At 40.4% G+C, this 26,052-nt stretch overlaps 1 long non-coding RNA gene across 1 annotated transcript in view; it reads right to left on the reverse strand.

Moving 5' to 3' along the window:
* LOC309540468 overlaps positions 1-26,052 on the reverse strand; it is a 72,629-nt gene that overhangs the window by 18,033 nt on the left and 28,544 nt on the right. Inside the window, exon 2 of the long non-coding RNA XR_014223322.1 lies at positions 25,611-25,695. This is a non-coding gene — a long non-coding RNA (uncharacterized lncRNA). The remainder of the gene's footprint in view (positions 1-25,610; positions 25,696-26,052) is intronic.

Raw genomic sequence — 26,052 nt, forward strand, 5'->3', positions numbered from 1 at the left:
AATCCAAGGTTTCCCAAACTTGGGTCTCCAGCTGTTTTTGGACTACAATTCTCATCATCCCTGGCCACTGATCCTGCTAGCCAGGGACCTAAGTTTGGAAAACTCTGCTATAATCCAGGGCTGCTTGTTCTTATAAGGGCCCCCATAAATAGAATGTTTAAAAAGTTGTACAATCTTGTCACTACAATTTGATTTCCTTTCAGTGGGAGTTAACAATGCCTTTTCCATGATGGTGGGGGGCACTCAATTAAGTATAAGTAAAGGCATAGAAATTAAGGAACATGCCTAAGTTAGGTCCCTTAATTTCAATAGGTCAACTGGCCAAGCCATTGCTGTAGTTAATACCATGGTTTCATTAATGCTTTACCAGGTTATCACCAAAGTCCTCATCTACAATCAACATGTTACTTGGTCTTTGGCCTGAATATGACACCTCAACCTCTACCTGACAATGAAGAACCACAATGTATATTAAAAGATATGTGCTATGTTAGTTCTTGTTTTCTCTAGGAGGCAATTAAGAAATTAAACAAAAGGACGTTCCTAACACTGCAGTGCTATACAAGTCTACTTAGTCAATGGAGCTTTATTCCAGGTAAATGTATAAATAGGATTTTAACTTAAGTGTGCTGGTCCTTTCTAAGGTTCCCCCAGCATCTCCAGTTAGGATTTCAGGCAGGATGGCTAGGAAGGAGCTCCACTTTTGCCCATTGTAAGTCTTAGTCAGTACTGTGTTGGCCACTACAGTGGTACCTTGGTTCTCAAACGCTTTGGTACACAAACAACTTGGAACCCAAACACTGCAAACCCGGAAATGAGTGTTTCGGTTTGCAAACTTTTTTCCGGAAGCCAAATATACTCCGTTTTGAGTGTTACGCTTCTGTTTTGAGTGCCACACTTCCGTTTTGAGTGTTACGCTGAGTTCCATCTGTTTTTGCTGTTTATTTTGCATTTTTGTTTTTGCTGCTCCTTTTTTGTTTTTGTGACTGTGTGTAAGCCAGTTCAGTTACTGATTGATTGATTGATTGATTGTGTGACTGCAGTACATTGTTTGTTGCTTTCATTTTATGGATCAATGGTCTCGTTAGATAGTAAAATTCATGTTAAGCTGCTGTTTTAGGGGTTGTTTTTAAAAGTCTGGAAGTGATTAATCCATTTTTACATTACTTTTTAAGGGAAAGCACGCCTTGGTTTTCGAACGCTTTGGTTTTGGAACGGACTTCCGGAACAGATGAAGTTTGTGAACCAAGGTACCACTGTATTAGAAAGAAGATTTGAACTAGATGTATCCTGAATTTGATGTAGTAGAATTCTTCTTCTCCTTATGTCAGTGAACTTAAGAGGGGGATTCATAGGGAATTATAAGAGACCAACCATAGAAAGTAAGTTGTTACACACATTTACATAAAGAAAACAAAATGACAGCTGGGAGGCAGAAATAATAAGACAAAATAACTTGGTTGGCAGTCCTATCTTCTTCTTTTTTAAATCCATGACATAAACAAACACCACGTAGATTCCATGTCTCAAGGCAAAATGTGATTAGCATCCATGCAGGCACCATGCCAGCCAAACGGAGAGACATCAACACACACTATGTTTCAAGACATGAGTATTTGACTCATCAGAAAAGCTGCACGCTCCAAGTTTGCATTCTTAAAGTTGAGTCATCACTGGTCCATTCACTCAATTAGACGCTTAAAATTACATAAACAAAAAAAACAGTGTCTCAGTTTTCCATTATGCAAGTAAATAACATGAAACAATCATCTTTGAAATGCTTCAGCAGCCAGCTAGAACCAACATGCACACCCAATTATTCCTGGTTCCTTGTAATTTTAGAGAGCACATAGCGTGACTCTGTGTAATGCCATCTCTAGACTAAGAATCATAAGCAAATTCTATTAAATTCAGTGTGTACTTTTATTTTCAATATGATAGGTAATGAAATCAAAACAAATATGTCCCTCCAAATCTGGCTTCTGCTACTGTGACGTATATGGTCAGAGTGATTATGAGAATTCACTTGCAATGGGCCCTAAACCGTTCAGAGGTTAGAGGCCAAAGTCAAGCTATACCAGTTATGGAACTATTCATTGCTAAATGGCAGCTATCAGTTTTTATTAGTGTTACTGCCTGCACAAGAAGCTCACATCCCAGAATGCCTGCTATATATTAGAGATATGCATGAATTTAATAAGGAATGGTAAAGTCAACCAAATGTGGCCCACTGGTGTTGTGGGGTTCATTTTCTCTTGCAGAAGCAGCTAATTTCAGCAGTTTTGTCCTGGAGGTTGCCATTTTATTTTCTTAGAATGTGCTAGAATTTGTGTTCTTCAAGAACATTCTGATGGGTGGGGGAATACTGGCCATAAACACCCAACCCCAGAATGTTCCGTTGTCAGAAAGTGGCTGCCCAAAATTACCTGTGCCTGCACTGCCATGGTGGTGGCAGCAAACAAAAGCAACTGTTAAAAAAAGAAAAAGTGGATGTAATGAAACCCAATGTAAAATATTGTGGACACCTATCTATCTATGCCTGCAACCTCTCTGTCAATGAATTGTTTAATGAGAGCAAGTCGTTCATATCCCAAACTGAGACTCTTCCCTGTTTCTGTAAAGTCAGCATCTCCACCTGAATGCACCTCCAATTCCTATGTACCAGTCATCAATCGCACATTCAGTTGGCACACCTTTCCAGGAACTGTACCTTTCTATCATTTAACAGCATAGTTTCTGGAATGGAGAAAGGTTATTGCATTGTCACCCCAGTTTGACCTTCTTGAACTTCATCAGTGCCTTCAACTCATTCCTATCCAAGTTGAAACTGACTACCGAAACTTAGTCTACCTATCAAATGCCTATGCTTGTTCACACTCCTTGCAAGTGTTATCAGGAAATATTCTAGGCACTAGCAGTGTGTATCCAAGTAACTCTGTAAATACCCTGTTCTTACTCACACAGTACAGTACCAACTAGTGTACTTCCTCCATGAAGTGGCAATGTGTTGCTGCATTTCCTGCAACCAAGGATATATACCAGAATCCTGGTGTCAATGCTTTTAGAATACCCCAGAGCTATTGAGAACAAAATTTCGAACCTACTTTTTTATGTCATTTTGCTTTTGATATAAAAGTATCAACACAATATAAAATTTCCCACAATAAGAAGCAAAATAGAGAGGATTGGTCATGTTACAGTTTCAAAGTACATCCAAAAAAGAAAAAGTAACAACAATCCAGAACCTGTTAGGACATTTTTAAGACTGTAGCAATTACAATTATGAGCCTCTGGGTGCCAGTCACAAAATGGCTGCTGTGTGGCTGTGCTATATCACAAAAGAGACAGGACCTCAAAATCATGCAAATATGGAAGGTTTTAATAAAAAGGGGATATAAAAGGGAAAACATCCTGCGATTGTTACGTCTAGTGAAGTGTCTGTGAAATTACACAGAAGAATGGCATACAAATCAAAACCACCACTCTTTGCTCTGTGGAAGACACTTCCTCTTGCCGATGTTGCATCCAGAACAGAATGAAGGGGCAACATCAAATATTTATCCCACCCAATCAGGACTGAGCAGGGCAAGAAGGAGTTTTCAGCCTTTGAGAGCATGGAAGAGTGAAAAGCCTCTTTTTGAAGGTACAGTGTGCCTCTTCTGCAAAAGCAAGGACTGATGAGCGCATGCGGCTGCCATGTTGGCAATTCCTAAGTAGGCATTTGAATTGGTGGATTCTGAAATGAACCAATCTCATGTTCTTAAAGCATTATTAGGGGAAACAAGGCAACATTTTTAGATTTATTTATTTTTTAAATCAGCAAAACAGATTGTTTAGCTTGAGGGTCACTGTTTTCCTTATGTCATTGAATCCTGATGTGCTCTACGATATCACATCATAAAGTTCTGTTGCATTAACACAGTATTATTTTCCAGAAAACTAATGGACTTCTGGAAAACAGCCATCAATAAGAGCATGTAATGTATGCAGCACCGAAAATGGTCAACTTCTTATGGAGTAAATTCACATGGTCTTTGTTAGAATTCTATGTATCCATGTTCCAGTCCAACAACTTGTATAGTGTGGGGTTAACGTTTTAACCCAGAACCATTAAACATATGTAGGACTATAGCAAACAAATTATTTGGGACCCTTCTCAGAACATTTGATATCCGTTTGCAAAAGATCTCAAAACTGAACAATAGCAACCCATAGCTTTTGATGGGAAAATTAATTAAACATATTTCATAAATGGATTTTCCAGCATCAAAATCTAGAGTCTCCATAGTGTGTCCCCCCCTCCTTTTGTGGCATTTTTTTTTATTGAATATATTTGGTTCCTTTTTTTCCATCTTCAAAAGATTTAACTGGTACGATTCCCATTTTTGTAATCAGATCCACCAGCCACTGGCCACCGGACACAGATAACCTTCTAGGTAGACTGCTGCAATGTGGTGACATGTGAATGTGATCCAGATACTGTGGCTTGAAGACAATTCTGTTGCACATTTTCTAGAGGGTGAAATGACCAAAGCTTGTTAATCTTAGTTGAACTGTACTGGCTGCTGCTATGTTTCTGTGTACATTTCAAAGGGTTGTTAAAAATAGCCTTTGTATTTGACGAAACAAGTTCTCCCATATGTTATTCCCCACCATGTGATAACTGTCAAGAAGGCAATGCTTTGCGTTCTGCCTTTGAATCAAGTTTTTACCAGTCTGAGAAGGGAAGAAGTGCAGTCTTCTTTGTTGTGGCACCCACAGTGTACAGCTTGGTCCCAAGGGAAATTTGTATGGTTACCTTCCTTATCAAATATGCCACCTGCAGAAGTTATTTCTATTTCAGAAGGGTTTTGTTTCAATTTCATTGGTGTGAGATCAGCTTTCATATGGGGATTGCAAATGTGCTATTTTTAGTATGGCTCATTGTTTTCAGTTTGTTTTAGGAAACTGGATTAGGTTATGAATTTTATTATACTGTAATATTTTACAGTTTAATTATTCATTTTAATGTATTCTACTTTGATACTTTTAAAGTATAGAAATGGTGCATAAAAACAACAAACACTAGGATGTATTCAGTGGAGGCCTTACATAAATGGAGTGTATTTCTGCTCACACAAGTAGGGGCACCTGATATTTGTGTGACAGGTTGTCAGGGACATTTTTCAGTCAAGTTACAAATCAGTTCTAGGAATAATAAAGTATTATAGAATAAAAAGTTGAGAGAGAATGTGTGTTGTTTTTTTGTTTTGTTTTTTTAAAGAGAACTCTAAATAGACAAGACAGGAAAATGAAAGAAGAGCGAGAACTACTGTTTATCACAATTCGAAAGTAATGTGTGTGTGTGTGTGTTTAAAAAAATATCACCAGTTCCAGCTCACTAGTAAAAAAAATGGATTATTAAAACATCAAGCTCTGTACTAACTGTTCCCTAAGAAATCTTTGGGGTTTTCACACCTCTACCATTAAAAGCATTTGTGTTTGATGTATCCTGCTTTTTAAAGCCTGTCTAAGGGGACTGATAAAAAGAGAATAAACTTGAAATATTACTTTCTACTATTTTCCTCACTTAATCATTAGGCTACCTGTTTTATCTTGAAAGACAAGGAAGAAACTGATGAGCGTTCAAACATCACTCCAGCTAAATAGCTACCATAAAAGCTTAGTAACTTAACATTTTCAAGATTATAGCTGCATGTTAAGCATACGTGTCTCATTGTTACAATCCAAACTGTGCTTAAAGGTTACAAAAAAAACCCCAAAACATAGTTAGTTTATGGTTAAACAGTGCCCTGAATTTTAGCAAGCTACAATGTGATCACAACCTAAGTTAACTCTGAACAGCTGTTGCAAAGAAAAAATTGATATGCTACAAGTTATATTATTTATTACAATTAAGTCCAGAAGCCATTGTCCAGGATACAAAGAGTCATGGGCATGGAAGGATGATACAATGCCAAAGGCAAATCAGTTAAGGAAGAGAAGATGGGCAGATTCTCAGATCTGCAGGTCATTACAGGTTCCTTAGGCTATATAGTAAAAGCAGTACAGTATTGTAGTATGGGAATAAAAGTTTAACTTTTTCAATCCCCCTGACATACCAAAAGATGCAGTGCTGGAATTGGGTTTTATATGTCATCTTACATGACTTTGGAACGTTTCACTCTTCTTCAAAAGTCATTGTGTCAGAGAGGTTGGCTTCTCGCAGCCATTGGTTTTGCAACAGTGTGTTCTTATCCTTTCCTAACTCCCCCACCATATACTGCTCTATCCTAAACTTTTGGCTCCCATTGTCTTTTCACAATAAAGATAGAGTTTCTTGTTAAGTGGAGTTTTAATACTGAGGTTCCCCAGGTACCTGGCAGGAAATGCACATACCTAAACTTGTACCGAAAGAGTCGGTATAAAATTACCATGCAGCTGTTATGAATTTCTTTATTGCTGTGCTGTTGGCATTCAAGTGAAACAGCATGATGTACCTGGCAATGTGTTAGTAACTTTTAGGCAATCTTGGTGATAGAGAATGTAAAGAAATGTCTTTACTGCTCGTTTTACTAGGAGAGCTTCCATTTTTAAAAAATGTAGCCAGATACATCCCTTCACTTTCATACTTTCCAGCCTGCCTCATCCCGAATGCCAAAGTGGCTATTATTCCTCTTGTTTCTGTTCTTCCATTATTTCACAGAATTGTCAACAGTAACTACCATACAGGAACATTGTAAGGATCATGGTAACATGCCCTAGTATCCTAGGTAATTCATACCAGATTGCTATCTGAAAGGGAGGGAAACACTACACTGCCCCTTCAATTGACAGTGTGACTGCTTTGTCACTTTGATTTAATCTACAAGCAGAAATTATTATACTTGCATAGTGCACAATGAAATGTTGAGCTCCAAGATGACAACAGTAAAAGTAACTCAAACTCAACAATCAGTTCAAGATCTTCTCTTTGCCTTACTTCATTTCAAACAATTGTGGCTAAGGGACAAAGCATTTTACTTCAACCACTGAAGTACTTGGAACTAATAATTTGCTTATTTCCAAGTTGCCAATGTAAATCCTAGGTCATGGTTGCAAAAGGTTTGGCAAAATGGATGGGCATTGTCTGCTAAAAGTAAAGTCTGTCACTGCATTTAAATCTCAAACACTCATTCATATCAGTTTTGCTTCAGGTATAATGGGATGGGTGTTTATGGTTGTTCCACTTGTTTGGGCACTATATTGTTGTCTATCATGCAGACTTATTGCTCCCCTATTTCTAAACTCCTACTCTGGGATGAAATAGGTTTCAAGCGTTGTGGATTTTGTGAGGAACAGCATGTGCTTCATAGATGAGATTCATATACAGTGGTACCTCGGGTTACAGATGCTTCAGGTTACAGACGCTTCAGGTTACAGACTCTACTAACCCAGAAATAGTACCTCGGGTTAAGAACTTTGCTTCAGGATGAGAACAGAAATCGCGCAGTGGCAGCGCAGCGGCAGCGGGAGGCCCCATTAGCTAAAGTGGTGCTTCAGGTTAAGAACAGTTTAAGGTTAAGAATGGACCTCCAGAACGAATTAAGTTCTTAACCCGAGGTACCACTGTATTGGAGAACCTGTGCTCCTCCAGATGTTGTTGGACTGCAGCTTCCATCATCTTCAACCATTGACTATCCTGGCTGGGAGTGGGGAGTCAAATAGCATGTGGAGGTTCCACACCCATTGCAAAATATTAACAGTGTGATCTCATATTTTTCTACTCAGATCAATGGGGCTTACCGGTAAGTGGGTATAGGGTTAAAGGCTAAAGAATGGCATTCTAGTATTGTTTTGTTGGGGAAAGACTTAGACCAGTGATAGTCAAATTAATGCCCTCAGATATTATTAGACTCCAGTGCCCTCCAGTTCTCAGACAGCATGGCCAACAGCAAGGAATAATGGAAGCTGCATTGCAGGACGGGGAGCACCACATTGGCTACCCTGATTTAAAGTCCTAAAACTAAGCTACCATCCGTAATGCATATGAAAGGCTCTCACTTCCCTGCACTGGTACAAAAAATTCTAATCATTGCTACTACCACATCTATTCCCTAGCTTTTTGTAAACATTTCATCTGTGAAAAAATAGCTGCTGTGCAGGAGGTATTGAAAGTGTGATGATTGGCTCTGTCCCCAATATTTGCACACTCATTTCAACAGCTGGTGAGAACCTGTGCTTTTACCTGCAAAGGGCCTTCCATATGCTTTATCATTGAATGTGCTCAAAGCAGGGGGGGGGAGATCCCTGAGCAATGCATGTTTTTTTTGCATCTGTGCAGCCTGGAGGTGCAGACACCCACAGAATATTTGCAGCAGGCGGCTTCTGGTTGTCTTTATTAATTACAGTTAATTAAGCATTGGAGGTAGGCTGCAGGACTTGGGAGAAGTCTGGCAGAATCAGATAGGATGGCACCCCCTAATAATAGTTTTACTCTCTAATTGCAGCTGGCACTGTTTATGCGGCATTAAAATATGTCCAGTTTTAAGCTGCTGCAGCTCAGCTGCCCTTCATTCAGATTTTATGAAATGTGAAAAGTGTGTACTTTCCTCACTCAAGACATCTTCCACAACAAATTTAACAGTGATATCACTAAATAAGGAATAGAATCATCATGTTTTTTAACCAAGAATGTGACACACCTTAACCATAGAACTCCTCCTGTGACTCCTTAATAAACATTGTTTGGAATGACAAGCTTCCACCCCTGCACGCAACACAAACTTCATTGTCTCCTGCCAAGTCCTACAATACAACCTAATCTGTTTAAACTTGCCGGAGACTCACAACTAAAAAATCTACTTCGGGTATTCCTCAGACTGTAGTAGCCACCCAACAATGTGTGTGTAGGCGGGGGGAGGGGGGAATAAACAAATCCATATTGGTACCAACCTATTACGGGACAGATCTAGAAGAGCAAACTAGACCACTACAATGCCCAGTTAAGTCCACTCAAACATAGCATCAGTGATCTACAGTTCATCCTGGACAATATCACATTTGCCTTGCAGGTGGCAGCCCCTTATTTGCTTACAAGAAGCCTTCTCTCCACCTATTAGCAAAAACAGGCCACAACATTCAAAACACAAGGAGCAGACCCAGCAGCAGACAGCAGCAATGTACAAGGCAGGCAGAATGGCTGCTTTCCTAGTGGCAGCACTGTGTTTACCAGGACAGAGTAGGATATGGCAGCAGTCAGGTTGGGAGGGAACTTTGGGTTGTTGGTGGCCACACAGGCACATGCATACCAGCATTGCCACTGCCAGTGCAGAACTCTACCACCCTGGAAGTGCAGTACTGCTTCTAGGAGGGTACCAATACTGCCCTACCCCTCTACTGGTGGCAGACGCAGATGCCAATTCCATCCCAATGTCTATTCTGACAACAGTATTAATAGAACTTTAATAATGTCATCCACAACACTGGAGGTTCATCCACCTGCTCATCTCCCAATGCGATATTAATAATAATTCATTTTTTAAAAGTGATTAACAATATAAAGATATATGCAGTTGCATATATAAACAACATTTGAAATGATTGCACATATGAAATCCTATTTTTTTAAAAAAGCAATTGTAAATATAAAAGTCAATTTAAAATAACAGCGCATACATAAAATCAGTTCAGTTCCAAGGCAGAACCTAACTCAGATAAGAATTTTAGAAGGCTTGTTGAAAGAAGAACATATTTAGCAGTTGCTGTAAAGACAATGGAGAGAGTCCCTGTCTGATATGCAATGGAAGGTGGTTTCAAAGGGAAGGTGCCCTCACACTAAAGATTTGATTCCAATGTCATGCAGAATGGGCCACCTAATAGGATGTTACCTGTAGTAATTGGTTGGGTATGTAGGGGATGAGATGATCTTTGGTATCCTTGTTCCAAGATGCATAGAGCTTTGTACATGAACTTTTAGAAGACACCTGTATAGGGAAGTTTTTAATGTTTGATGTTTTATTGTGCTTTTATATTTGTTGGAAGCTGCCCAAAGTGGCTGGGGCAACCTAGCCAGTTGGGTGGAATATTATTATTATTATTATTATTATTATTATTACCACCACCACTACTACTACCTGCACCTTGATTATAGCCAACTGGCAGCCAGTGCAGTTTTCCCCCCAGAAGTGGCATAATCGGATGATAATATTGTGCCCCAGTAAGCAGTTGAGCTGCTGAGTTTTGCACTAGCTGTAGTTTATGGGTCATCCTCAAAGGCAGCCCCAAATTGATTGCACTGCAGTAATCCAGCCTGCATTCCCAGGATTCTTTTGTGGGAGACATGTGCTTTGAATGTACGTTGAATGTGCCTTAAATGTATGGTGTGGGTCTGCCCTGAGTATATATGTGTATGTGTCAGCCTGGAAAGTTCAGTACCATTAGAGCATGGTACTGATAATGCCAAGGTTGATAGTTTGATCACTGTATGGGACTAAATGATCCCCAGGGTCCCTCCAGCTCTACAATTATATGATTCTATGAAACACAAACACACACACACACACTTGTGTGCTTCTTAGTAGTAACCTCACTCATTCTCACAACATCCCTGCAGTCACTAATATTCCACTTTTAAACTGGGGAACTGAGGCTGAAGGGGATGAATTTGCTGAAAGCCATACACGGTAATAAAGTCTTCATTGATCAGAGATCTAGTCCTCTCAACCTAGTCTCAGGCCAAAATTCTAATGCTATTGAGCTACGCTGGCCCAAGCTCACCATCAACTTAGTTTACATGGTTTGCATGCTCTTAAGGAAATAGAGATATTCCCATATGCACATTTCTACCCATATACATATATTGAGAATAAGTGTCTGAAAAGTGTCTGAAATGGAGTAGACTAAACTTCAAATTCTTCTTTGACAAAGACCCAGTGCACATCCCTTAGCTAAAATGAACTCAAGGATAGAAACTGGCCAGCCAACACTATAAAAATTGCCTTCAGAATTCTTTCTTGAGGATGGATCAGTTTGTTGATGTCCATATGCTTGCACTTAATCTTTTACTCAATATCATCTGGCCCATAGATGAAAACTTGCCAAGCAGCAAATGCTTGGTTTTTAAGAAGATAATTGCGTCAGCTTTATGTGAATCATTGTGGTGCTAATTTTTCCAGCTAAAGAGCCTCTCATTTTCAACAGTAGAAAAACTAGAATTTTGGAGTCTTTGTTCAGGATTGCAGAGATATTGATAATTTACAACTGCGTGGTGCTCTGCAGAACATTGCTCACTTGAGATGAGGTCATGCAATATAAAAAAGAAACTCTTCACAAGTGTAGAAAAAAATGATTTGAAGTTAAGATTCATTTCACTCAGAGCACTTAAAGAACAGTGTAATTATTAACACAGAGACATTTTCTCACTCTGGCCTTTCATGCACATCTGATCACATAAAACTTTTTGGCTTGTTTCTTCTGGAAAACCATGTATGCAACATACAGATTTACTATGATCCCATGCTGATCTGCATTACAAGAGAACAAGATCTTATCAGCACATCTATTCCTGGCTATGGGAAAGGTTCTGGACAGCGGGAGTGGCAATAGCTGACTGCATTTAATTATTGAGGATCTGAATATAAAATGCAAAGGGTTATTTACTGATACCCCATTCCTACAAGTTTGTGTTAGCTGTTGCGGAATAAACAGAGTCTGTTGCTACTGCAACTGAAGCAGCATCCTATTGTGGCAAAGAGACCCAACAAGCAAAACCTTGTGCAAATTTCCCTATATTCACATGTACTCATAACAAAGAAAAAACCACCAAGATGCTGTGCAATAGCACCCCAATTTTCCATTATGGACTAGAGTCCCATTTTAGCATCTATACACACACATAACAGAAATAATTCCTGGCTTATTCTGCTCCCATCCACCCAGTTCCATGACAGCATTACAGGACATCTCCTGGCACAGAGGTTGCAGCCAGAAATCATGCAGGTGACAAATCTCTATGATCGCTGTCTGCAAGTATTTGGTTTTTTGTTTACAAAGCCAGGAGACACACAGCTGGATCAGATCCCAATTCAATCAGCCAATCAGACTCACATCCAGAGCTCAAACCGCTCCCTTCCTTCTGTTAAACTTCTGTAAATAATAGCTTTGGTTATCACTTGGTCTTGCAATGTGATATCATCGCAGCATTCCATGAAGGGGGAATCCCAAAGGTGAAAAGTTTCAGTTTTCTGCAACAACCCATCTGAGCTCAACAGGAAGCAGCAAACTCATGAGCAATGGCCACAGTTCTGAATATAGGCCCAGAACTATATTTGTGTATGCAATATAGGTTATGTGGTTGTGAAGGAAAGGGGCAGTAATTAGATAAGAGTTTATTTTGTTGCGAGAGTAGCAGGACAATTTCCCAGAATTTAAAAAAGGGAAGATACTATTTCAGAACTGCTTTTGTAGCTCCTTGGAAAGATACAGAGCAGATCTTTACAACTGATGAAACAGTACAGCAAACTGACCTGGGGTTGTCTGGAATCATATACACCTGTGAAACCGCATAAGCACATACACCAGTCCCTGTGAGATCAGCAGGGAGCCAACTTGTATCTTTGCTGCTCAAAAACTGCACGCAGGTGCCAGGTGCTTTAAAATGATTGTAAAATCTGTTGTAAACTTCAGCCACACACAAAAAATCAGCCTGATACAACAATGCTGACAGCTTCAACAAAACTTCACAATGCAGTTAAACAGGAAAGGATATATCCTGGAGTAGTTTAGGAAAAGATGCAAAGCTATATGTAGATTCCGCTTGGATTTGCAGGATGTAGATGGAATAACAGTAAAAGAGAATTCAAAATGGTGACAGGGTGCTTGGTGAGTTGCTTGACCAAGACGAAAAGCAGATACAGATAAATATTAAGAATCTCATTGGAAGTTCATGTAATAAAGTTTTGAAAAAAGTAAATTGCAAATTAATGCTGAGATCCATTAGTTCAAAAGATATGCAGAGGAAACTCAAAATAAGGAAGTCTCGGCTATACTTGCAATGAGAAACCTTGGGGCTTTCAGTAACATTTCCTAAGCACCGAGTGACCACTAATAAAAAATAGCTTTTGTATTATATTTTAATTCTTAGCATGTCATGAATTAAGCAACAGCTACAGAAAGGATAGTTTTGGTTTAAAAAACTTTCACTTTATTTTTGTGACTATCTAGAATAGTTTTCCCCCAGTTTTGAAATGTTTTGTTGTATTTTTCAACCATACACAAACAATTTAAACAAAAACTCAACTGAACAGAGAGGATATATGAAGTGTCTAACTGCACTTTATATATCTTCACACCACGGTACCTAAGTCATACTCAGAATAGACTTCAATCATGACTAATTTAAGTCCATCCATTTCAGTAAATTTGGATGCACTTTAGTCAGATGCAACCCATATGATTTTTGTTTTGTATTTGTTAAATAGCAGGTGGGATGTGATCAAGATTTGGTGCAAAGGAAAGGAAGCCAAACACATTTTCCAGGTGGGGGTGGGACAAATGTTAATTGAGAATTGTCTTCGGCTACTGATCCATTGTCCAGGATTGTTAAAGCTCCTAAAAATGTGATGAAGACCCAGCATCTCATATAGGCTTTCGCTGCAAAAGTCAAATTGTTTCTGCCAGCTCTCTTACCCATAAAGGTGGCCACTTACACATTGCCAAATAGAGGACAGAAGAGGGCACTATTTTGTATAAAAGTGGCATATGCTAATGGATATATGTAAATGCAAATTTAGCAATAATTGCTAGTTTTAAATAGAAATTTAATACATCTCACCACAATGGGGAGGACAGTGATCAGATGATCTACATGGTGGCTTGTCTGCCATCTAGGATGGACCCCTTCAAATGTCTCACCCCCCTTTTATGGTTCTCTATCCTTAAACTGGACTTAGACCTGGGCAGCCCTTCAAACAAAAAACTTAAAATATAGAGGATTGTCCACTGAATAGGACACCATCAGTAGTGGAAGGCAGTTATGGAAGCTGAGCAGATGGAGCTGATGCTAAGGTTAAAGGTAAAGGTAAAAGGACCCCTGACCATTAGGTCCAGTCGTGGCTGACTCTGGGGTTGCGGCACTCATCTCACTTTATTGGCCAAGGGAGCTGGTGTACAGCTTCCGGGTCATGTGGCCAGCATGACTAAGCCGCTTCTGGCGAACCAGAGCAGCGCACGGAAATGCCGTTTACCTTCCCGCCGGAGCAGTACCTATTTATCTACTTGCACTTTGACGTCCTTTCGAACTGCTAGGTTGGCAGGAGCAGGGACCGAGCAACGGGAGCTCACCCCGTCACGGGGATTCAAACTGCCAACCTTCTGATTGGCAAGTCCTAGGCTCTGTGGTTTAACCCACAGCGCCGTGGAAACATGATGGGGCAGCCAATCCAGGTCTCTTGCTGGTGCAATTGTCCTGTGCCAACCTCGGCCCTCCTCTGCATCTCGATATGCAACAACTACTCAGCTGGATGGAGCTCAGGTGAGCAGCACAGCACCACAACTTGACCCATGGTCATCTGGTCCACCTGTGGGTAAGGCTTTCTGGGTTTGACTCTTGAAGATGCAGTACACAATAGAAGCATCCACCTGTGAACAGACTTCATTCAAAGAATGGGATCCACATGGATCTTCCTCGCAAACGGACTGCCAAAAAAGAAGAAAAAATCACTGTACAGTGAGAAAATGATGCCGTGACTTGGCTCCAAGAATGTGGCATATGGAAAGATGTGACATGGCTTCCAGGTTCAGAAACTGATGCAGATGTAGCAAAAGCGTAGACTTTCAAAATAAGTTTATTTTCATAATAAAGTTTTTGATATGCATTCTTTCCACCAGCAAATGATTTTATGCTCCCATGGGCTTTATTACAATCATCAAAAGTAACTTTAAAGGAAAATCTGCATGATTTTGGACTATGATATAGATTATTAAAATCTTCTTTGGGATAGTTTATGAAAGTACATTCCTACAACTACTTAATAAAAACCTATACCAGAAACACAGCAAAAAATAATAATCCAAATAGCAATAAAAAAACATTGTTTAATCATATCACCATTAGTGAGCCTTGAAACAATACATATATTTTCATGAAAAGATATGGAATATAATCCACCCAGAGATTTCCAGTGCAGGCTCCAATGAAATCAATAGGAACTATTCAAGAGTACATGGATTTCAAAGAGAGCATCGTTAACAACACAATGTGTTCTCTTTCTATTGTCAATTGTTTTCCACATGCCCTGAAGATAATGTCCCTAACACTTTTCTCTTGGGTAATGGTCTTTCATCCTTATAACGGTTCAAAAGGATGTTTACATCCTATGACAGAAATAAATAATTATAAACAAATGACACCATAGACATTAAGGGTATGTTGCATATTTGGCTTTTTCTCCTTGGACTAATTTTTGGTGTCATTAAGCAGAAAAACATATCATTCTCCAAATCACTGGGAACCGAATATGTACAGAGAGACTGATTTGGCATCTGTTACATAAACTTTCTGGTTTAGATTTGGGATATTTACACAAGACTAGAACAATATAATATGCTGGAAACGTTTGCAGTGTCAATTCCTTTCTCCAGCAGTAATGTCCTGTGTTAGCCAGTTCTATAAGGCCTTACCTGGCTGTGAGAATGAATGCCTAGGATTTCTATCATCAATACTTAAGCATGCTGTGTTCCACTGGCCAGTTTTTGTTATTTTATTAACAATTCCCAAACAAAACTTCCTTTGGGAAAAGCTGAAGCCAAACTTTTTAACATTTATACAAATATTTTACATTTCTTGGAATCTTGGGAGAAGTTAACGTTGTTTTTGTTGCCTGTCAAACACGTCTTCATAGCCAAATCAGCTACTCTTACCAGAATGTTTCTAGTGTAATATACTGAAAGCTGAGCTAAATCTAATCAACAGGGTAGGAACAGATCTCTGCTACTATTCCAGTACAGCAGCAGTAAATGCATTAACCTAATGTTTGAAATTTTGTAGCACGATGATATCAACTAAAAATTATTCTGAACTTTTAAAATTATGGATGCCTTGAAGACAGAGAAAGTTAAAATAGCCACTAGCTGGAATGATCACTCTCAACATAAAATGAGGCCCACTTTTTTTACTTGAAACAATTATTCTAATTTCTGGAACTGCTAGTAAGCTAGTTGATAGTAATCATGATATGTGGAATAAAAACCTCAGTAATTCAAGTTTGGTGCCTTGATCAACGCTGAGATACGTTATTTCAAGCACTTACGTTAAGAGTAAGTGCTACTGAAATCAATGGAACTAAGTAAATGTGATAGGATCAGTTTGTAAGTCTGTGATTGACATTTAGGGCAGCCATGTATCTTATCTTACAGAGGATAACCCTCTATCTGAAGATGTCTTAGATCCGAAGGATTGTCAGGTCCAAGTATGTTTTATGGATAAGGAATCCTAAGAAGAAACAGCAGTGGCCTTGAAATTTCCCATCAACACTTAGCTACCTGGACAGCAGACTGAGCACAGAAAAAGGTCATCTGGTCTTCCCTGCTATGGTGAAAAGTATGGCATTTTCCTTTAACTTACAATAAATATTTCTAATTTTGCATCTATCTGTCTGTCTGTCTATCTATCATGAGAAGAGAAGACTCCCTGGAAAAGACCTTGATGTTGGGAAAGATGGAGGGTACAAGGAGAAGAGGACAACAGAGGACGAGATGGCTGGACAGTGTTCTCGAAGCTACGAACATGAGTTTGACCAAGCTGCGGGAGGCAGTGGAAGACAGGAGTGCCTGGTGTGCTCTGGTCCATGGGGTCACGAAGAGTTGGACACGACTAAACAACTACATCTATCTATCTATCATCTATCTATCTATCTATCTATCTATCTATCTATCTATTAGCACCATCAAATTTTATGCAAATTTGTGTCCTCATCTGATTTTTTTAAAAATGCATGTTTTATTTGTACATCAATTGTACATATTTGACAAGAATTTGAAACAAAGCAATTCCATAATATAATAAATAGGGACCACTATTCTGTGATTGGTCTTTTTAAGTATGCTACTTTTAGCTTTATTACCACGTTGCAGATTTTCTCAAACCATTCTACCATTGATGGGGCACTGTTCTTTTTCCAGTTTTTGGCTATACAGATTCATACAGCTGCAGTTGTTACTCCTAGGTCAACCTCCAGAACTGAGTATTTCAAGTAACTTAAAAACATTATTTTGGACTCTGAAAGTAATAGGTGACCCGTCATTTTATTGACCTTGTCCTCTTTTTTTTAGTGATGTGTAAATGGCCACCCTACTGACACTGATGACAAAACAGTCCGTTTACTCTCACTGAAATTATTGTATTTTCTCAATTATATTTGTTGTATTGCTTCAATATGTCAGGAGTACTCACATTCTATAGAAAATACATTTTATGAATTTTGCACTTTTCTTGAACATCATTTCAATAATCATTATTCATAATGATTTGGTATTCATGATTTCATTATTATTAATTATTAATTCAATAATTTAGTATTCATTAATTATTCATTTCATTATGGCCTCAATTTTTTATAGCAGCTTGGAGGTCCATATCCCCGGTTATTTTAGTTCCCCAGGCATCTCCTATCACATGCCAGTTCCCTACAGATGCTGCTTTGACAGACCGTCTACTGAAATGCAATCAGAATAAAAAGAGGACAAAGAAAGATGTTGCCCATGTTGTAGTGGAAGAAGGCCCTTGGCTACCACTCAGGAATATGGCGTCTAACACCTCTTAAGAATATAGGTACATTAGTTTTAATTTATATGCTTGCTTGTTTAGACATTTATACTCCAACTTTACATGATAAATCAAACTCAAAGTGGCTTACAACAAAAATATGTCACAAGTATATTACAAACAAACTAAACAATAAAAAATGAAACAGTAAAAAATTAAAAATAAAACAGTAAAACAGCATCATAAAAACATATCAATGGCAGCAGATTAAAAACATACCGAAGAGTTAACTTTAAAAAACACCAAGCCTGCTAGAATAGTCTAGGATCCTGTTCAAAAGCATACAAAGGGCCTGAAGAACTTCTCTTGAGAGTTAAGTATTCACCCTGAAGTCCCAGGGTGTGTTACAGTATTAAAACACAATATAAAAACGATTTAAAACAACTTACAACTGTAAAAATAAGGCGGGTCCTAAAAACATACACCTCAAGTTTCAAAGGCCAGGGTAAGCAGGTGCATATTAAGCATTTCCCGAAAGCTGTGTAATGAAGGTGCCAGATGCATCTCTGAGGGAATGGAGTTCCACTCCAAAGGGGCCACTACAGAGAATTCCCTCTCCCAGGCCATAAGCCCCTGGACCTCTGAGGGTAGAGGAACTACCAAGGGGGCCCCTTAGCTCCTGAGAGGGTCTGTAGGGAAAGAGGTGGCCCTCTACATATTTGGGGCTCAAGTCTATTGGTTATAAGCCAGTCAACTCTTCCTGGATAGCTAGATGTATGCAATGTTACAAACAATAAATCAACACACAAGCACAAGTTTCACAAATTCCATTTTACCATATAGATGTTCTGAACCTATACTCTTTATGGATCTGCTAAATACACTCATATACAAATGCAAACTTACACACACACACACACACACACACACACACACACACACACGTACCAAAATGAAAGCATACAGGGTTTTATGGACTAAATAAGGTATAGCTAGATTATATGCTTCAGTTAGTAAAACTTTTATTTTCGACCCTGTCAGCCTCCTCCTTTCTTTTCCAGATGCTGAAAACCAGGACTCATCTTGGAAACGACCTTTGAAAAGGCATTCAGAATAGAACATATCCACTTCTTTATTGTCATTCCTTCAACTGTTTAGAGGCCCCTCAGTTCTTACCACAAAGCTGGATGAAATATTATTCTTACTGCAGCACATATGGGCAAATGTATTGATGAGAGAGATGATCCTGCCACTTTCCTTCCTTCTCTTTCAACAACACTATCACCACTTCCTCCAACAGTGCAGTCATCATGTCCTCCTCACACCCCATGTTTACTTGAAGGTCCCACCAGCTTTCCTTCCACTGATAATAGACCTTGTAGGTAAGATGGACAGTAGGATCAAAGAAAAAACCTGGAGCCATCCATAACCCCAGGGGCATAGCGTAGGGTTGCCAGAGGGGACATGGCCCCGGGCGTGGATTTTTTAGGGTGCCCCCAGTGCGGTCCCACCTAGCGCTCCTCTCCCAGTCTTGGAGTTACCAATGCTCACAGAGAGGAGCACCAGGACAGGCTGCACTGGGGGAGTGGGCGTGGAGGTGCCTGTTCTGTGCCCACCAGGAGCTGTGTCAGCTGGCCAGGCTCTCTCCTGTGAGGGTGTCAGGAGGCCAGGTGGCTGAGCTCACCCTTGCTTAGCTCTGGTGCAGGGTGCGGTTGGTCTGGTGAGGACGGTGGTGCCACAGCAGGCTCCTTCACCTTCTGCCCCCTGTCCCCCAGTGCCTGCGCCCACCCCCATGCACCTCTCTGGTGCCCACCTCGGGTGTCATTGCTCATGCAAGGTCGCTGCATCACCCATGGAATAGTGAGCGTGCCTGAAAGAGCCCAAGACTGCACTCTTAATTCACGTCAGGAACACTAACATTGTATGCATTTTTACTCAGAAGCAAACTCCTCCATGTTCAATGGGTGTTACTCCTTGATAAGGACTGTATCTTATTTCACCAAATACGAATATAGTATGCATAAATAAGGGGTGGGGGTGGCGAAGGAAAGGAAAGGAAAGGAAAATATTCAGAGACTGCCTAAATGTATTAAACGTCTTGAAGAAGAATGCCAGGAATCTTGTTCTGAACTGGCAGACTGGATTTCAATGCAGGAAATTATCTCTGAAACGTTACAAAACATTAGAAAATTACCCCATCCTTTCTGTCACTTTAAAATAAATGAAAGCAGGTTGTCAAGATGATTGCCCTCATGTTCTGCGCTGCTAATGCTTATGAAACAGATTTAATAGGGAGGTTTCATTTCAACACAATTTACAAATCAACAGTAAATGCACCAATATATTTTTATTTACCTTGCAAATGGAGGACAGTCGCTTAAAGAGCTGTCTAGAGCTTCCAGCAAACCAGTACCTACAGCTGTGATGCTTAGTACAAGTGGCATGCAAATGCTTGAGGACACTGTAAACATGATCGAAGAGGTGATATCTAACATGGGCTTGTGAGAGAAGACAAGTTCTTGACAACCCCAGGGAGTGGGAATGTTTGCTGTGACGGGGGGCATGATTTGGAGTGGGAAAGCAGTGGAGAAGGAAAAGGTTATGTGCCACTAATGTGCTCTCCCCACACTTCTCCACTACAAGTGTATTTCCCCAAAAGCTTAAAAACAAATGTTTCAGGGTTGGGCTACATCCAGATTCATGCCATGTAGTTTTCTCATAACCACAGTAATTCAAAGCACCCACACAACAGCCCAGGTTGCACATCATGCTCAGACAAATCTGGTAGATTTCCAGAGAGCAGCTTGCAGCTAAATGGAGTTATTGCCAGTGCACAATATGTTTCAGGCTGTACATAGTTCTAGAAACATCATCTATCCTGCTATTTCTTACATTAAGGAAGGGCAGCAGTGATCACTATTTTAGAAAACTCAGCATAAAAGCAACGACTTGCAAATGGTGTAATCAAATAATAATTGAGTTTAAACTAAGGCCCTCAAGATTATGTTGCTGTCTAACTCCCATCAGGCTCAGGTCAGCATGGCCAATGGTCAGGGGTGATGGCTGATGTAGTCCAATAACAACAAAACAACACAAACTGTAATTCCATGGGATTACAGTATAGCTCATCTGTTAGGGAAACAAGCAAGCAAGCAGGAGTGGGCATGAAAAGGGGATGATGGAGATTAAGAAAAGACCCATGCTGATCAGGTGAAAAACAAACCTATAGGTTTGACCAAATGAACATACAAATTAATTGTCTGAATGGCTGTCTAATGATATATATAATGAAGTTCCTCCAGACCTGCAATGGGTGTGTTGACTTTCTTGAAATGGCAGCAAACAGGGCTATTGTGAACCAATTGTCCAGTGTAATAATTGAAGCATCTTTCCAACTTTAAGATATGACTGGGCAAGTGGCAATCACCTTTTTAAATACAATAGGTCTTACACCCCGATGTTGCAAATATCTGTAATATTCCAACTTTGCTTAACACTTCCAAGAATTGTGCGTTGTTTGTACTTCATTCAGCATCTTATCTCACAGTCAACCAGGACAGGAGTAACCTCACAAAAAGACAGACATTAAAAGTCAGGGCTATTAAATGGAATCCTCCACATTATTTACTACAAGTGTTTCTAAAAATATCTGGCAAAGTGGGTTGATTATTCTAAGTTCATGCACTTTGCCAGAACAGATGGGCTGCTTCAGGCTCACTAAGTGACCTTTCTCACACTGATTTGCAGCATTTTGTGTGCGTCTGCTTTTCTCAGAAGCCAGAGCCTCACAGGATCCATGACCACAACAGATCTGCAGGAGATTTGTGAGAACTAGGCCCTGGTGGACCATGGCAAGTCTCTGAGGTCATGAAGTCATCCATTACAGTATGGCATATGTATCTCCACCCCAACCCCTGCTTACCACAGCTGTACAGCTGGAGATATGGGAACCTTGTTCATGTTTTTCTCTTCCTCTAGGGAATTGAAAATGGGGTGGGGTGGGGACAGAGCAAGTCTGCAAATGGACACAAACCAAGCAGGTATAAAGTAATGGCAATACATAGCATGCCCAGTATGTAGAACAACTCACTTCTAGGAAGCTTCCTTAAATGCTACAGTATGTAGTATATTGAACTCAAGTCTTCATTTTAAGGATTTTGTGCAGTTTAAACTATGATGGTCCAAAGAAACTTCCTTAAGTGAATACATGATTAATATTATGGTTCACTTGGAGATGTGGGTAGGAAAGTCATTTGTACATGCTTGCCATGCATGTACAACATCTACTATAGTGGTGGGGAATCTCTGGCTCACAGACAAATCTTGGCTTACCATGGGATCAAATCTGGCCCACAAGGCCATTAAAAAACCCCCTAAAACCAGCTACCAATCAGCTGATGTCATTCCAATGGGCTTGACATAAGCTGATGGGCAAGGATCCATTTTGCCTTGGTTGTGCATACTAGTTCCATCTTCCATAGTGGAAAGATGTCAATGGACAGTTCCTTGACAAGAGGTGACTGGCAGAAGCTGGAACTAAGTACAAATCTCTGCATATGTACTAAGTAGTAAGTCAAAGGAAGTTCAGTGGCTTCACTGCCAGTTAAGAGCTTATCCACACTTACCTTTTCTCCATGCTTTCCAGGCATGGTCTGTACTTTAAAGCTCTGCGGTCAAGCACTCCTCTTCCCATCCCACCCTTCACCTGTGAAAACCTGCTCTTTAAAGCTGAATTGCAGCCAAAAACAATCTGCGGAAAACCTGGATTGCCATTTGTTGTGCTTCAACTTTAAAGAGTGGGGTTAAATGGGGCAAGGTCTGGGCAAAAAGAAAAAAAGAGGGGAGGAAGCACCTGGACACAGCGTTAAAGTGCAGGGCAAAATGTAAGTGTGCAAAAGTCCTAAGCTGGTACAGGATTTCGGTCTAAGAGACAAGGCAGCTGAAACACAGAGAAAGTAAACAATGGTAAATGTGGCGCTAGTTGTTTGGAGAATTCAACTGAACTGGTCTCCGTTTAAGTGAACTTTTGTTAGAGTGACTTTTGTAATAGTGAAGACACATTCCCTAGTTCATTGTGGTGGCAGTGGGAGAGGACTTGGCAGCTGTATTCCCTAAAGACCACAAATCAACAATAAACATAGCTTTGGTGGCATTCCTTAAGACATAATTTTGAGCAGACAGATAACATCTATTGGTCTTAGGCACAGATCCTTGGAAACTTGGAACTCTATCCAACAAAGCTTTAGAACAGTCTCATTGAAATTAATGACCTAAGTAAGTCATGCCCATTTATTTAAATGGATCTACTCTGAGTATGAATAACATTGCATATAACTCTGGGTCATTTAAGCAAAGTTACAAAGATAAATGCCATTTTCTTTCTCAATCGACTGAGGCAAGCATTTAAGAAACCATTCTGGCATAAGAAGACACAATGGCATTTTATATTTTGACTGTTAGAAACAAAAATGTATAGCTCAGCCATTATCAACATCCTCATCTTCACTATTGTTCCAAAACATGAATAGCTTTGATATCTCTCCCTTATCCATGTTAGTATATGTTAGTGATGCCCAAGCAGATCTTTATTTGTCACATCCGGCCACATTCTCAGCCATTTTTTTCCCTGTTTACTCTAGCCCTCCCATCACTTTTCTCAAGGACTTGATCATGCTCAGCAAAAACTTCTTAAACATGAACTTATAGTTAATAAAATACAGCAACAGCTTTGGAGAAATGGTGTATGGGGAAAGGCTTGAATCTCCCCTCCCTGATATGATATTGGTGTGTGTACCCCAATCTCCAAGTGGTGAGAGACAGCAGAAGTTCAGGATTTGGTTTCCTTAAATGAAGACCATTTGAGCTTTAGGATATATGGTTGTATTTACACATATATACAACCTGAGCATAGGAGGAAGGACTCTGAGCAGTAACACAACAACAGATCTTGCTTCCCCATTAGGTTTCCAGGGAAGCCTATCTGACAAGGCATAGCTTTGGCATTCAACCCACAGAGAAAGTCAAGTCTCTGTGTATCCCAGCATCAGCCAAACTCTCTCTCACACAGTCCCCTCCAAGGTTTATTGTCGTCTTTCCTAGGATGACATGGCATCCAGCCAGCTAAGGTGGGTAAAAGGCCCATCCTCTCCTTCTGGAGACCACCATCATTTAATTGTTGCTGTGGCAACATGCAGTGGCGTAGCGTGGGTTGTCAGCACCCGGGGCAAGGCAAGTAATTTGCGCCCCCTAACCCGTGGATTTGCACCCCCTAACCGTGGATTTGCGCCCCCTAACCCTAACCCCAGATGTTGCGCCCAGTGCGGCCGGCCCCCCCCCTGCACCCCCCACGCTACGCCACTGGCAACATGGCTCACTGTTTAAAACTTTGCTGTTGGCATCCATCTGTCTAAGGAGACAAGGGGGTGTGCCTCTGAGGATGAAGTTAAACCACTGTGTTAGCAGCACCAAAGTGGCCTTCCCGGGGTGCAAGCCTGGGCAGGGTGTATGGAGGTCCTGGGCTGACCAGACGACAAGACCCCTCTCTCGGCTTCGCTAATGTGGTCCAAAGGAAACCAGAGGAATACGTTTGGCATCAGCTTGGCTGTAGGAGCTGCCAGAAGGAGGCACACAAGGTGCTATCCAACTGCCTTAGGGACTCCACACTGGGTTTATTCCTTTTCTTCTCCTGAAGATCTCTTGCAAGGCTGCAGAGATTTAGGATCAGAGTTTTCCTTCTCCTAGATGGGCTACTTTCCCAGGTTGATGAACCTCACCTGTCTCACCTGCCCCTCACTTTTCTCTGCAGCATGTGCAGAAACTGCCTTCTTGACTGCTGGACCCCCTATTGTTTAAGATTATGGTATTTAAGTGCCAAGTTAGGCCATTATCTAACCTAGAGACTGGTTTGACCAGAACAGCAGGTTCTTCTGCTGGATTCTAAACCTCACAGATACAGAATCACAGGCCTAAAAGGGATCCAGACCAACCCCACAATTCTATATCAATATGATTCTTGACGCCTGCCTCCACATTGTGACTGCTTTTAAACTTTTAAAGAAACAACCATATGAGTTCCTGTTTATCAATCTTTCATGCTTTATCTAGTTGGCACCTTACAGCCATGATTGCTCAGAAGTGTGTCCAACTGAATTCAAGAGTGCTTAGGTAAAGGGACCCCTGACCATTAAATCCAGTCGCAGACGACACTGGGGTTGTGGCGCTCATCTCGTTTTACTGGCCGAGGGAGCCGACGTTTGTCCACAGACAGCTTCCGGGTCCTGTGGCCAGCATGACTAACCAGCTTCTGGCAAACCAGAGCAGTGCACGGAAACACCGTTTACCTTCCCACCAACCTATTTATTGACAGTATTGTAGTGGGTGCAACACTATCCCATATGTATTAGAGCGCCCTATCAGTCAAAGTATATCAATATGAATATTTCAGTTTTATACTAGGTTAATTCCTAGGTGAGATCTTGGCCTTATTGGCCTAGCTATGTCCTCAAGCAATTTGGCCGCAGAAAGCATTCTTTGTGGCAAAGCATTCCATCATCAGTAGTGCACAGTTTGCCCTCTCCACCGATAATGAAGACTGGCTTGGCAGTTTAGCTGTCAAGAAGCAGGTCGTCTATCAAGAAAGAAAGAGAGAGAGAAAGAAAGAAAGAGAGATAGCCCTGGAGGTCTTTGAAGAAATCTGGGCACCATTCCTCACTTGCTACGCTGGTATGCTGCCTCCTCTGACATCCCTAAAGTCTTACTTCCTTTTCTTTCCTTTTTTTTCGGCCTGGGGATTTAAGCTTCCCTAATTCTCTGCGACACCACTCAGGGACGTGTTAAATTTAAGATGGATGGGATATGAAAGGAATTATTAGATGAAATATGTACTCACCACAGCACTCTGAATTTCAAGCCATGATGATCGATCTCCTGCTGTGGCCTTCAGTGTATTTCATATTGTTCACTGACTTGTAATCCTGGAAAACAAATTCAACTATTAAGTGAAAAACAGAGAGACAACAGAGTAAGGGATTTCTGTTTTAAAGGACTTGGTTTCTAGTTTGCGCAAGCATGACTGATGAAAATGGGACACTGAGAAAATGGTAGATTGATTTCTCAAAGGTCATAAGGCAGGTCAGTGGCAAGGAAAGGAATTACTCTTAATGCCTCAAGAGCCCCATTCTGTTATCCTAAGCATGGGGCTAAAATACCAAACTGATGCCAATGGTGAAACATGCAAGAAGAGGAGTGCAAGGGAATGTTGTCATGTAATATGGTATCAAATCAAGGGGGGAGGGAAGCTGATGAATAGTTATGTTCCAATGCAGTTGCGA

Source organism: Podarcis vaucheri (genome assembly GCF_965113315.1).
Source record: "Podarcis vaucheri genome assembly, chromosome: 9".
Taxonomy (NCBI): domain Eukaryota; kingdom Metazoa; phylum Chordata; class Lepidosauria; order Squamata; family Lacertidae; genus Podarcis; species Podarcis vaucheri.